The sequence below is a fragment of the Planococcus citri genome, chromosome 1 (assembly GCF_950023065.1).
Source record: "Planococcus citri chromosome 1, ihPlaCitr1.1, whole genome shotgun sequence".
NCBI lineage: Eukaryota > Metazoa > Arthropoda > Insecta > Hemiptera > Pseudococcidae > Planococcus > Planococcus citri.
Window position 1 is genome coordinate 39065463 of NC_088677.1, and position 14023 is coordinate 39079485.

Genomic DNA, 14023 nt, shown 5'->3' on the forward strand with positions numbered 1-14023 from the left:
TTTAATTATTTTTTAAAAAATGAATTCGGGCAAAACCAGAATACCAATACTTTTGTCAACTCAAAATGCTTACATAATATTTTTCTCAACAACAAAATTTGATTAGGGAGAGGAGGGGGTCGCCATCATTTTTAATTTTTTGATTAGACCTCTAGCTTTTGTAAATTGTTTAGTAACACATGATTCAGACTTCAGTCGGTTAGATGCCTACATATAGACCATCGAATATTTGGAATTAAAAATTAATTAGGTACCTACTACCTCTTATTCATTAATCAGAGGCCTCAAAATGACTGGGCAATTTTCAAATTCGTTAATAAAAGGGAGAGAACTCTGGAAGCAAACATCTACCTAAGAACTTTAACAAGTACCATACTAACAAGTGTTCGCGTGTAGTTCAGAATGTTTATTTTTTAGCAATCCATCAAGAGTCGCCGATGTCAATAATTTAAACAATGCAATGGTAGAAATTGTTAGTTTTAAAATTCAAATTTTGACTATTTCAGGGTATAGGAATTCATAAAAGCACTTTACTTTGAAAAACTGAAAACCTGGACAGATATGGTCAAAATGGAAACAGCTTCAATTTCATTGAAGATGATAACTCAAACCTTGACAGTTTATATAGGTACCTACCTAATAAATTTTACCATCACAAATTCAAAAGGAAAAACTGAAAAAGAATCACCCAGCACTAATTCAACACATTGCACCTAGCTATCTACATATTACTAACAAGATGATAAATTCGTTACACTTCCTAGTTCCTATTTTGACTAAAATATCTAAAATAAAAATAGAGAATATACAATCTATCAATTTAATGTACCTATATGAAATGATAAGTTATATTTAAAAAAACCTCAAGTAGGTATGTAAGAACATTTCAACGGAAATTTCCATTTATGTAATTGGAAAATAAACATGGAACAAAACTATCAACATCTTTGTATAATTACAATTCGTATAACAAATACCTATTTTCAAAAAAAAAAAAAAAAAAAAAAAAAAAAACTATATTATAAATACCTATTTTGCATAAATTACGAGAAATACCTACTTAACAAGCATAAATGCTCGAGGAACTTCTCATTCAATCCATAACAAACCTAAATAATCAATAAAATTGGATTTTTGTAAAAAAAAAAAAAAAAAAATACCATGAATTTGAATTTTGCGTTGAAACTTGGCTACTTACTTCGTTGCACTACATACAAGCACACATATCAACAGATTACAATATTCCATCATCTAGAGTTCATTTTTGAAACCTATTGAGGCTGATAATTCAACGAAAGAAGCTACAGCGATGTAGGTGCTCACTGTTTATTTCAGAAGAAAATTCATCGACTTTTTTTCGTTGGCAACACCGGCAACACGAATTGTCTCAAAAGTTCTAATCAGATGTACCTATTAACTTTTATGACCTATGGTACTGCAATAATTGAGAAGAAACTGAACTGATTTAGAAAATAGTTTCCAAGAAATACTTTCCAACTGGGTAGTTCTAGTTACACAGACAGCCTTTGTTCTTCTTTTTGTTGTCATTGAAGAAACGAAACCAATGTTTTTTTTCAATCATTTATCACCCAGGTGACTGAAACCATTACCGCCTAATTTTCAAATAACAGAATAGACGTTTTGTAGGATGTCAGAATGGGAAGAAATCGAAGAGAAAGAAACGAGGAAAGAATAAGAACAATATGATTTAAAGATAGGTCAGGTGGTAAAAGAAGAAAGCACAGACGATGAGATCAGTTTCCGATGGATGTGCAAAAGAAAAAATTCGTGGAAAACGTGATAGTAGATCGTTGAAAAGGAGCTGAATTTAGTAAAAAAAAAAAAAAAAGAAGAAGAAAGAAACATGAGCGCGCACCTTTAAAAAAAGTATTTCCAAAGAATTTTTATAATGGTTCTACTAAAGAATCGCCGATCCGATCCGGTTCCCAGAATCAGCCTCTAGAGAGGGATATTTAAATGAATCAAATATTTCTTAGTGAACAGTAGAATGGCGTAAAATTCTTCAAAAATCCAAGTGGACAGGGTGTCGATATTCCTATTTCATTATTGAAATACATACCTATATAAAATTTTAGATTAGTATTGAAAAATTATCTTGAAACCAGTGTGTATTACAATTCAAGATGCGAATCGATGACAAAAAAACTGAGTCTGAAACATTTCTTAACCGATTTTTTTTTGTACAGAATTAAAAATCAAGCATTTACAGTCTTTTGGAATTTTTTTTGTACCATAGTTAGGGTGAAAATTAACGGGAAACATCTCACAATTCTCTACTGCTTAATATTTCAAGTTAATTTCAAGAGTTGAAAAATGTTTTTTTTTTCAATCAGAAAATATAACTTTGAAAATTGTTTGCAACCAGTTCTTCAATACAGTATGCACTTATATACAATCAATTCAAAACTTGTAACCGGTTTCGGAAACGCAGAATTCTTTCAAACTATTCTTTCAAATTCTTTTAAAGGGTTTTGAAATGATCGGCATCAAATTAGTAGATAAGTAATAAAATTGCACCCTTTGTATTTCAATTGTTCAAATAATCACGTTTCATAGTTTTTCAGACACCCTATTACGATGCATGCATAGTTTTTGTATCAGCATTGAATGCCTCCTCGACAAAGTCAAACACAGATCAACTTGGCTCGCTGTCATTCTTCAAAAGTTATTACAGCTGATTAAGACTTTTGCGACACGCTGTATTTTTACAAACAATGAAGTTTTCTTGTTTTTCTGCTCTACTAACGATACGAAACGCCGACTAAAATTGAATGTCAACCTTTTTTCCCTTCACAATGCTAATGGACTGAAAATTTTAGAAACACTCTTTCTACAAATTCAATTACAATACGACTACGATATAACAATTCGAAGTAAATCTATAAGAACATCAAACAGAAGCACCACACTTCAACAATTATCGTTCAAAACGTATTATATACATTCAGATGTACAGATCTAGGTAGGTCTAGGTACTTACCTGCTTCTCACATCTTTAGTAAAAGAAATCAATCTCGAATAATTACTTGCGTAGGATAACTTTCCAAATTTTACCTCCTCTCAGAAATCTGCGCTTTTATACTTCTTTCAATAAAATCTAAAAGCCATAAAACAACGCCCAGTTTTTAAAACAAAAAGGACAAGAAATCAATTCATACAAATGAAAAATTCTTCACAGACTAGAGCGGCTCCGCGGCTCGGTGTTTCGTGAACAAAAATCAAACCATGACGCCATTTTCTTCGTCAAATTTCAAACTGTGTTTTTTTTCAAATTCAATATCGAAACAACGAGATATGATCTAATGATAAATAACATTGCACAGCTTGAAGATTCATCACCATCGCCAGCACTGGGATCAAAAACGAACGAAATCCTTATAGGTACGAGTACATCGCGGTTACGTCATCATTCAACTTGCATGCGTTGCTTGTGTGTCTGTGTACCAAGAATGCATTCTAATTACTCGTGTTAACCGGTTATCAACGCCAAAATAACTCTCAATACAAATACAAACCGTACAAAAATTAGCGACAGCTTATTTTCTTTGAATGTAGCAGATATTTCAACCTTGAAAATACGAAGAATACATTTTCCTGAGTCATAATTCTGAATATTACCGAAACACGTCGATTTTAATTCATTAATAACTTTTTTCATATTCTCGATCAAGTTTTTAATTCGAGATTTATAATGTAAGTTTTGGAGGAACATCGCAACTTCCTAGTCTTATATCAAGGTGTTTTTCATTGGCACTCGAAAATTTTATTTAAAATGGTGGGGAGTGCGATAAATTGGCAAGCAGGATGTCCGGTCATCAAAAAATCTGTGTAAGTAGGTACCTATATAGTAGCGTAATAGGTATCCATGCACAGGGTGCGCAAAAATATCGAGTACCCCCAAAAAAGTTTTTTACTAAATGTTTCGGTTGGTCATAGTGCATGATAATAATGATAGCACATTACATATTGGTTGTTGGATTGAGGTGATGATATTTCACTAATCGTATGCATCTATTTCACGTTGCCAACCTATATTTTTTTCAAAAAACTTTCTTTGAAGTACTCGATACGTCTGCGCACCCTGCGGATACCAGAGACAAGAAGAACTTCTTCAGGAATAGAAACAACCTACTTATATACTTTTTGAAGGGTCAGCTGTTGAAGAAACTAAAGGCGAAAAAGTTTCAATGCGTCAATTTTGGCACGAAACACGAATTTTCAAAGCTCGTAAAAATAATCGAATGGTTTAAATGTTTGTTATAAAAATTGAAGGAAATACAGACGTGAATTTTCAATTTTCAAAAATTCGTGTTATATCCTTTTGGAAAATTTCATACGAAAGAGAATTCTATTTGGAAGTGTCAATGGCAAGGTCACACGACGACCTACTGCCACACCATTGCATAAATTTTTTGTTCTTTTAAAATTACATAGGTATTGAAGGAACTGAATACAATTTCACGTTAACGACGAAAAATGAGCTTCTACAGGTAGGTACTGTCCACCGTAATACAGTCAAGTAGATAAAAAAATCTTAAGAAAGCACTTGGAAAAGTAGACATGACAGAAAATGAAAATGATCAAACCGAATTTTGCTGGTTTTCTGGGAAAATTTCATCTACGTTCTTCTCCATTTTTATCAAAAATTTATTTATTCTGTTGGCTTCGTATATCATACGTTTATTTCAATGATTATCTGTAAATGTATAATGTTTTTCTAATTCGAGTTAATAACCTTCCGGTGCTCAATTTAGTTTTTTTTTTGTTTTTTTTTACAATTTAATAAAATTTGAACATTTTTCTACAATTACAGAATTGATGAAAAATTATAATCTCAATTTCAAAATCCATTTTCATATCGGTACCTCTACTCAATTTATCATGGTTGAATTTGGTGAACGATTTCGAGCAAAAAACAACACGATTTTTCTCGTAAGATTATTCTTTTAATACGCGTGCGCGACTTAATACCGAAGACTCATTTATGCGCGACGAACTATACAAATTTTTAAAAAGGTGTCCAGGAAAGCCAATTAATTAGAAGGAAAATCAGCCATCCTATTTTTAGGTGACGAAAATACTGCATCTCATTCGCGTGAAGAAATTCTACTTCGGTATTATGGTTCAAACAAAGAATTTTAATCGATAATGCATCCGTTCTAAGAAAACAATGACGATGTTACGTCCATAATGAGATAGGAGAGAGGAAAAAACTTGGAAATATTTTCGCGGTGGCTTAAAAAAACACGTCAGTATGTATCACGTTTAAAAATAACGATTATTTTGATGCATAAAGTATTACATTACTAAGACATTAGGTATAGGTACCTCTACGTTGTTTTATACGAGGCAAGGCAAGATTTATACGTATTTTCTTATGGATAAGGTAGGTAGGTAGGTAGGTAGACAGTGGTAGTAACAATATGTATTTACAAAACTTTCACAAATATAAAATACTGACGATGAATTAGCAAAAATTTTCAGTTTTAGCATAATAATCCGACTTAATAAACCGTAGTGCTTTTGAGTCGATTGAAGTACGAATACGAATTTCTTATACACGTACTTCTACTTACAGCACTCGAGTCAAGGAATATCTTCGTTTTTTAATTACATTCGAAACGCGGCAGCAAAACTTACTTCAAACTGCTTAGAATAATGGTCACGAATTTTCATTTCTCAAGTAAATTACATCAAAATTCCAACGTATACATTTCAAGTAAAATTCGAATTGGTGAAAAAAAAACTTCGATGTGTAATCAACTTCTACATAACGACTTTTCACTTAGTTGGCATTGGCAATTGCGGTTTTCTCCATCGCAAGAATTCAGACACTTGTGTCATCTCGTATTACGTAAACCATTTCACGTAGGTACCTACATATATTTGTCAAAGTTTATACCATTTTCTCCTAGGCATCAGCATCAATATTGAGATCTATGTTTTGAAAATAAATCTTATGATATTTGTACGTGGTTAAAGCACCTATTATCAGCAACAAACATTGATAATACGTAATGAATTTCGGTTCTGAATTGAAGATAGGTGTCCAAGAAATTGAAATGAATTGCGAAAAAATCCTTCCTCCAAAAAAAGAGAAGAAATTTAAGGCATAGGTAACTTTTCGATTACCTACTTACGAAAGTCATGGCGTTACTCATGTTTATTGTTTATAATAGACGATAAAGCGTTGGAGAGAGGACAGCTTACTCCCCTCACGGAAAAAAAATAGTACTTTCTGAGTAGTAATTTTTTCACGGGGTAAAAACTACTGCTCAGAAAGTACTACCTTTTTTTGGTAATTTTTAAATTTAGATTATGCAATTTGCTGAAAATATTGAAAAAGGAGAAAGAAATGGTTATATTTTGAAGATAATTAAAAAAGCTCTCAGAAGTGCGGATAATTTGTAATTAATGCGTGTGGTTCAGAAAAGAGGGGAATGTTGAAAAAACACATCTTTCGTTTTATCATGTTTATTTGAAAGCTTACTCAGTTTATCAAAGCCTCACTTTTCCAAAGTTGGCAGAGTTGGCTATAAAAGTCGAAGAAATTGAGTTGAAAACTTTCAAAAAAGTGATCACAGAAAAAACTACACATAAACAATTTCAATCCGCTGATTAGAAAAAGGTTATTATTATTAAAATCAGTTACCTACTCGGATTTTTAGGAGGGAAATCAAGGATGAAATGCTAATCAAAATTTTGAAATCTTGCGAGAATCACATCTTTATAATTAAGAAGTCGCTTTTCTCAGACCAAATCGTATAGTAACTATGTACTTTTACATACTAGATCCTACTGTATTTTCAACTTTAAAAATTTTTTCTACCACATAATTATACTTTATCTTACTAGTAGAATAAAACGCTACTTTATTCACTCTCGCTAGTTGCTCGAGTGATCAAATGTGCGTTTTCTTCCCACGTTTGGATAAAATATGTTATTCAACTAGTCAAATAAAATGATTTTCGACGATTTTTAATTACTTCCCTCGCTTTGCTCGGGAAATAAACCTCAAAAATCGTCAAAAATCACTTTATTTTACTAGTAGGATAAAATACCATTCTGTCCACCCTAAAACAGTGAGAAAAGAGACACGCGGAGAAAAAACCCCTCCCGTGAGCTGTAAATTATTACACACGTAGTACTTCGACTCATTCACTCCTCCAATAATTTTACTCCGACTTACGTCCAGACTCCAGACCCGATGCTTCTAGTCGACTCCTGAAGTAGCCACCATCCACCAGTCACAGAATTCGATTTTCCGCGATTTTCTCGACCATAGCACCAGTTATTTCTTATTTCTATGCCCAGTGGCCCTCGTGACCTGGCTTCGGTCAAGTTGAATATCGTGTCCTTCTGAACAAGAAGCAATTAAGCCGAATTACGATGAAAATTCCTCACAGAGTAGATAATTTCCTGACATATTTTCAGCATATTTGTACAAATACCGCATCGTATCGTCTTCCCCCTTCCTTGCGTCACCACTAACCAACACAGTACACACTCCACCCATACTACATATAATTCAATATTTAACCATAATTCTTATCTATCACTATGATGACTCATTATTATTACGCAATTCTAAAGAAAATCCCGATCTTACGTAGACCAATTCGGAATAATCGATATGGAAGAAATAATTACAAAACTACACCATAAATGATAAAGAATAAATAAAAAAACAGAAATACGTATAAGTTATACGTGAATGTATAAATGCAATATACACAACTTATAGGAAAAATATTTATACTTTTTCCACATTATTATCACACATAACATCTTATCTCAGAATTGTTATAACAACGGTAAGATCAAAGTTTATCTCACATAATAGGTACTGTAGTGTATGTTGAGTTCAATTGGGGCGGGGGGAGAAGGGCTATCAAAAACCTCTGTAAAAATTCTCCATGACTGTAATTTTTTTTAAAAAATCACAATAGATCAGTTTCCTACAGCGATTGACCAATTAAGACAAAATTCTCTGCCAGTGTGACCTATTTACTCACACGACCTAGTAATTTTATTACGGCAATGTGGTCCAATAAAAGGGTACAAAACTCTCCGCATGTAAAGGTAGGTACGAGATATGAGTAGTTAGTATAGAAATAATCGAACCATCTAGGGTAAACGCATATTCGTTTAATGCTGATGTGGAAAAAACCAAGCTATCGAAAATTAACGTTCATGCATCTATAATGTACCTTACCTACTACAAGCATAGGTACAGTACAAGCGTATACATTTATATACGAGCCATACGTGTCAACGCTCCAAGGTAAAGTAACCGAGGCACCCAGTCCAGTAATCAGTGAAAAATTCTTCAACACATACATCAACACTACACACTTACACAGTCTACTTAGGTAAAGGTACAAAATACTACATACTACAATAAGGACATCTTCAGGTTTCACCAACACACACGCACGTATCCACGTGATAATAGATCACGTGCTAGTAGCACCTTTCACAAAAGAAAATAATGACATGAAAAATCTCGAGCATATTCCTACATACGTAGTTACGTACATTGTTATTCATACACTTGAATCAGAAATTCAGAAAAGTAAAATTCCCTCCAAGAAATCTAATTCATAATACGAGAAGGAAAAACTCAATTTCGAGGGGTTATCTCAATAAAAGCTCATTTCAAAAACACCCCTGTCGTATACGTAAGTCAAATACCTACCTCATTCGAAAAAGGCAATCAGAACCGAAAATTTGAATGATTTTCAATTAGCTGTAGGACACGATGGAAAAAATTATAGGTATGTAGTTACATTGAAAAAAGCGGAGAAAAAACTCGAAAACGCAACTCGTTTCGGGTGTAGGTAATTTTTCAAAGTCATTTCGACGTGATTTCGAAATATGAAAGTACGTTTGGGTCGAAGCAAAGCGGCGAAAAGTTTATACACGGTTCCTTGGGTCGAATATATGTGGCTAATTTAAAGTTAGGTTATAAGAAGACCGAAATACACATCTCCATCAATTTAAAACCATTAGGTTTATTTCCTAAAACAGTTAACTCGACGAATGTAATAATGTAACCATACACCACTAATACTTGAAAAGGAAAACAAGTGAACATAATGAAATTGTACATGTACATGTATACATGCCACGCCTGTCGACTTATGTACATGTCTACAGTAAAATGCATCCTATCGGAATGAAAAAAAATTCAAAAAACACTTACCTACCGGCTTCGTGGAGTATTTGCCGCATATACACAAATAACACGGAAAAATTTGTTTAACAAAAACACATAGCGTTTAGGAAAAAAATGAACAATTTTTTTTTTTTTAGAAAAAAATACGAAAAAATTCACGTTTACGTAGAAAAAAAAATCAGAAAGGAAAAACTAAAAACTAAATAAAAATTTACGTATACCGAAACTATGTACAAAAATCAAAAAAACGAATTTCGAAACACACACGGGTCAGTCAACCGATGAAACCTGTACACCTTAACAAAATTCAGGGTACAATTCGGTAGCCGATTATGACTAAATGATACGACGTGTATATGACTATGCGTCACGAATCGACCACTCCCCATAGGCAAGCGCAGGTTCCACGCAACCAACTTCGAATCCCGCTATCGCCATTACAGTATCACTATTACTAAATACTAATGCTATCTCAGTACTAGTACTACCAACAACTCTGACACGTCGCTGTACCACAGGCTTAATAAGAAAACATTAATATACCCGGGTACAAAAGATATCATACAGAGAGCACTACACTTTATCTCCAATACAGCATTACATACGGTATGCGTGATCACAAATATTCACATGCACACATAGCCATTTCGGCGGCTTACGAGAAAAAAAACATCATCAGCTGATACGCGAACTACCACGCTAATGCACAGCGAACGAGCTTGCGCGCCCATTCAGTAGAATGCGATACCGGTACTTTCTCGCCAAGTAAGTTGTCGTAAGAGGTAAGAGCATGGGTATAGCAAGTAACGCTTCTGGCGACGTTTTGCAGCACTACTAACGCCGTTGCGGTGGACAAGAATAGAAAAATTTTGAAAAAATTTCAATTTCGACTTCCGAGCGCGGTCTTCGAATTTGGGCTTGAAATCCTCATCTTCGATCTCACTGTTCTATGATACCGCCTACCAAAGCTCTGCACGCAATGCGCGTCTCGCGTCTCCTTTTCGAAAAATTGCATGGAAGGTAGAATTTTCACCACATTACGTAAATCAATGAAAATAACTATACGAATTTAAAATGTAAGTTGAACAATTCGGTAAAATTCTCTCTTGATCAACGGAATGCAGCAATTTTCTCTTCTTAAAAATCGAACATTCACCAGAATGTTAATTTTAATGCAAATACTTACGTATTGAGGGAACCTCACGAAGCACCGGATTTGGGTTGAGGTAATGCTTTGCCCAATAGCATGCTAGGTGTACGAAGATGATTTATTATTAAGGAGCAACTTCATTGTAATTTGAAGATTTTTTGGGCTGGAGCGGCATCGGCAAGCACCTTTTAAAACAGCTGTTTTAAAAGGTGTGTCAAATGTCCATTTTCCTACAGACCTAGGTCTGTAGGAAAATGGACATTTGACATTTAGGTACTTACCTTCCTTATTTACTAACTTTAAGTCTGTGGTGTTGACATGACATAATTAACTTAAGGATCCCCCTCTATTGTAACCCCTCTCATCCTCCAATGAATGTGGAACGTTTTCTTTACTATAAGTAAATTTTTTTGTTCACTTGATTCAAATTTTGTATAAAATATTTTGTTGCTTACTTAAAAAAAATAAAATCCAAGTCTAATCCACTTTGACCTGTGAAATGTATATATGTACTCGTACATAATTGTTGTTGAGTAACACATTAGGTACTAGGTAGGTACTAGGTAGTACATCAATTCTACAAAACCTACCCAAAGCAATTTTCAGTATTTTGTTCGTTGCGAGTCGATAGGTAACACAGAACACTATCAATCATACTTTTACCCATAAAATGTTGCAGCCATTTCAAAAAATCGATTTAAAGTTATGATGAAATACATAATACCTAGCAGTTGAAGCAGAAAAAATAACAGAAAAATGCTGCTATAGGTATGTAGGTAGTAGGTACAAGTATAGGACGCTTAGTCTTCTGATAAACTGCAATGCTCATAACACACTGTAACTTGATCCTAATTTACTTGAGTCAATGATACCTAATGAAGTAATGAAATTACCTACAAGGAATTTTGGACTACCTACTGAAACATACCTATAATATGTATTATGGAAATCATGCAGTGATTCCTACTCCGTAATTCTTTGATTTCTGTGATCTGGGGCGCGAGCAGAGTTCAGGGGTTGAAAGAAAGCAAAACTGATTCTGAGGGAAATTGCATTTATTTTATGTACCTATGTAATGTGTATATGTAATAGATCATGAATTAAGAACATGGATGATTCCATTTCGATTGCTTTGGCTACGAAGTACAAACTTACTTCCTTTTCACATAGTCCATCGAAAGTAAACAGACAAATAAAATAATCAGCGCATTTAAGCCAGATTTCTCACGATCAGTAAACTTGCCACTGAAAATGAATGAATTAAACGGGAAGCACACAAAATGTTTTATCGACTTTGTCTCAATCATTAACGCAGTTTTTAAAAAATAATAATGAACACAAAAAACGCATAATTGCATAGCGATTTATTAATTAATTATTTATGTCTGGTACATAATAATGTACAGGGGTTCTAAAAGTGTAACTTTGAGTGCTAGCACAGACAATTGAAGGCACAGCCGCGTGCGACTATTTTATATACTTACGAGTATTATTTTCCTGTAATCATTTCTTTAATTTTTTTTAATTAATTACGTACATCACACGATGAAAGTAATTAGTGGAGTTATAGTCTGTAAGCCTAGGTCAGGGATATATGAAAATTTTTTTAAAGCTACAATTATACATTTAACGAGTATTAACCTGAAGACATTATAATCTCCTTTTAGTAGTCGTTAAATAAACTGTAATTGAAGCTGATGCGCTTCTGTTATTTAGAGCAATAAGGGCGCCGTTTAATGGTTGTAAGAGATTTTTCCTATACGAGATAAACCTAGTAGAGTAGTAAGTCTATAGTAAGTCGAATAGCAAGACAACATATTTCATAATAAACGAATTATTTTGAACGAATGTGAAAAAAAAACTGTAATCGACAGCTAGACGACAGTGCAAGTTTGGGTGCTTGATTTATCCTAAGTTTACTTACCTTTATAAGGCTTTATAATTATTTAAAAACGAAATAAGTAGGTTCTGTAGGTTTACTTGTCATTTCAATATCAGAAAAAATAAATCAGTTGAATCCAATGTGTATGTACGGTACGAGTATGTGCCATATACTTCTATACCTACACGATTCCAAACTAAAATACATTTTCAATTCATTGTTCGTGGAAAGCAATAGATAAAATTTACACTTCAATTTTCACGCTGAAGATTCTTGAATGATTGGTACCTAGCTGGTACAGATGTGACCACAGGCTGGGAATCTTTTTTTATCCTCAGGGTTTTGACATTATTATTATCAATACGAGTACAGCCTTGAATGCAGAACCATCTAACTATTCGAAGCCTGTCCACGAGAAGAACAAGACCGCAACAATACCTACAGATTCCATCGTTCATTGCAATAACAAGAAAATAATAATGTTAATGTACTGTCATGCAATTTTTACCGTTGGACCGTTGCTTTGCTATTAGTCTAGTTAGGTATAGGAACTATATCTTGGGTATGATACAAGTATGTACGCGTATTATGAAGGTATTTTTCCACCTACCATACATAAGACTAGGCCTACCTGTATGCTCATTGTTTACGCGTGGTGATAAGAGACGCGGATATTCGTCATTTTTTTAGGAGTAAATCACACAATATTTGGCAGCATAATTTTTCCACGTTTATATTTGAAAGAAAATTTGAGGAATTTTGAGTAAAAATTTATCTATGCTCATTGACAAGCTCCCTTTACCTTTTCATAATCAAAGCATTCAATCTACCTACATATATACCTATTGCCTACATAGGTAATGTAAAGTACATACGTGTATGTATCTTTAAACAACACACAATGCTTAAAAATAACTTCATTCAATTTTTATAATAACTTTCGTTATAATTGACATATTTTCAGCTGCAAAAAGATAATTGCAGTCAAAATTTGTGACACTAACAATCTGGTAGGTAATCTGATTAACGCGATAGAATCGTTCGCGTTTGGATGTGCATATACAAACCAAGAAAAATTATATTTAATTATATTTTCTCAACTCACAATCAGATTTTCTAACAATTATTTTTCATTAGCTATAAGACATGAAGACAAATAGAGAAGGTAATACTATTAATTGCGCTATTTTATTAGGTACTGAATATATGTAGTATGTATATGTTGGGTACCAAGTCCGAAATTGTACAATTCGGGGTTGGTACAGCCAATTTTGTACCATCTCCGAAGTGTCCGGACCAAGCGTGAATATTACTTTTTCATCGGACTTGGTTTGTACCATGCCCGGAAGGTCCGGACAAAGTGTTCGACTTGGTACAATTGTGTTGTGCAAAGTCCGAAATATAGTTTTATAATGAATGAATTCGAATTTTACACCCCTTTATACCACAAATATTTAACCAAATAAAAGGAAATTTAAAGATGACTCTAAAATACACCACCAGCAAAATTTTCAGGTGCTGAAATTCATTTGTTGATTTTTGGGGAATTTTTAAAGATTCAAATATTACTATGCTCACTTATCAAGAAAAAAAATAAAAAGATCAAATTGAGGTATGTGCTTACTAACTAAAATGCTGTTTTGGTTTTTACTCTCTATTTTCAACTTCTAGAGTCGTTTGGTGGTGGTTTTGAACAGGGCCGTATTTACGCACAGGCAACTTAGGCAGCAAATTTTAAAGCGTTTTCATCTCGATTTTTTGCGATTTTTTTTATACTTGTAAATTGTAATAG

The 14023-nt window shown here is 33.5% G+C and overlaps 1 protein-coding gene across 2 annotated transcripts in view; it reads right to left on the reverse strand.

Moving 5' to 3' along the window:
- shep (alan shepard) overlaps positions 1-9838 on the reverse strand; it is a 94461-nt gene extending 84623 nt beyond the window's left edge. The window contains exon 1 of one of the 2 annotated variants that reach the window (XM_065344659.1): positions 9231-9838. The gene's annotated coding sequence lies outside the window, so the exon portion shown is untranslated. Of the gene's footprint in view, positions 1-9226 lie in introns of both variants that reach the window. The other variant, XM_065344657.1, reaches the window with a different exon arrangement.
- Between the last annotated feature and the right edge of the window lie 4185 nt (positions 9839-14023).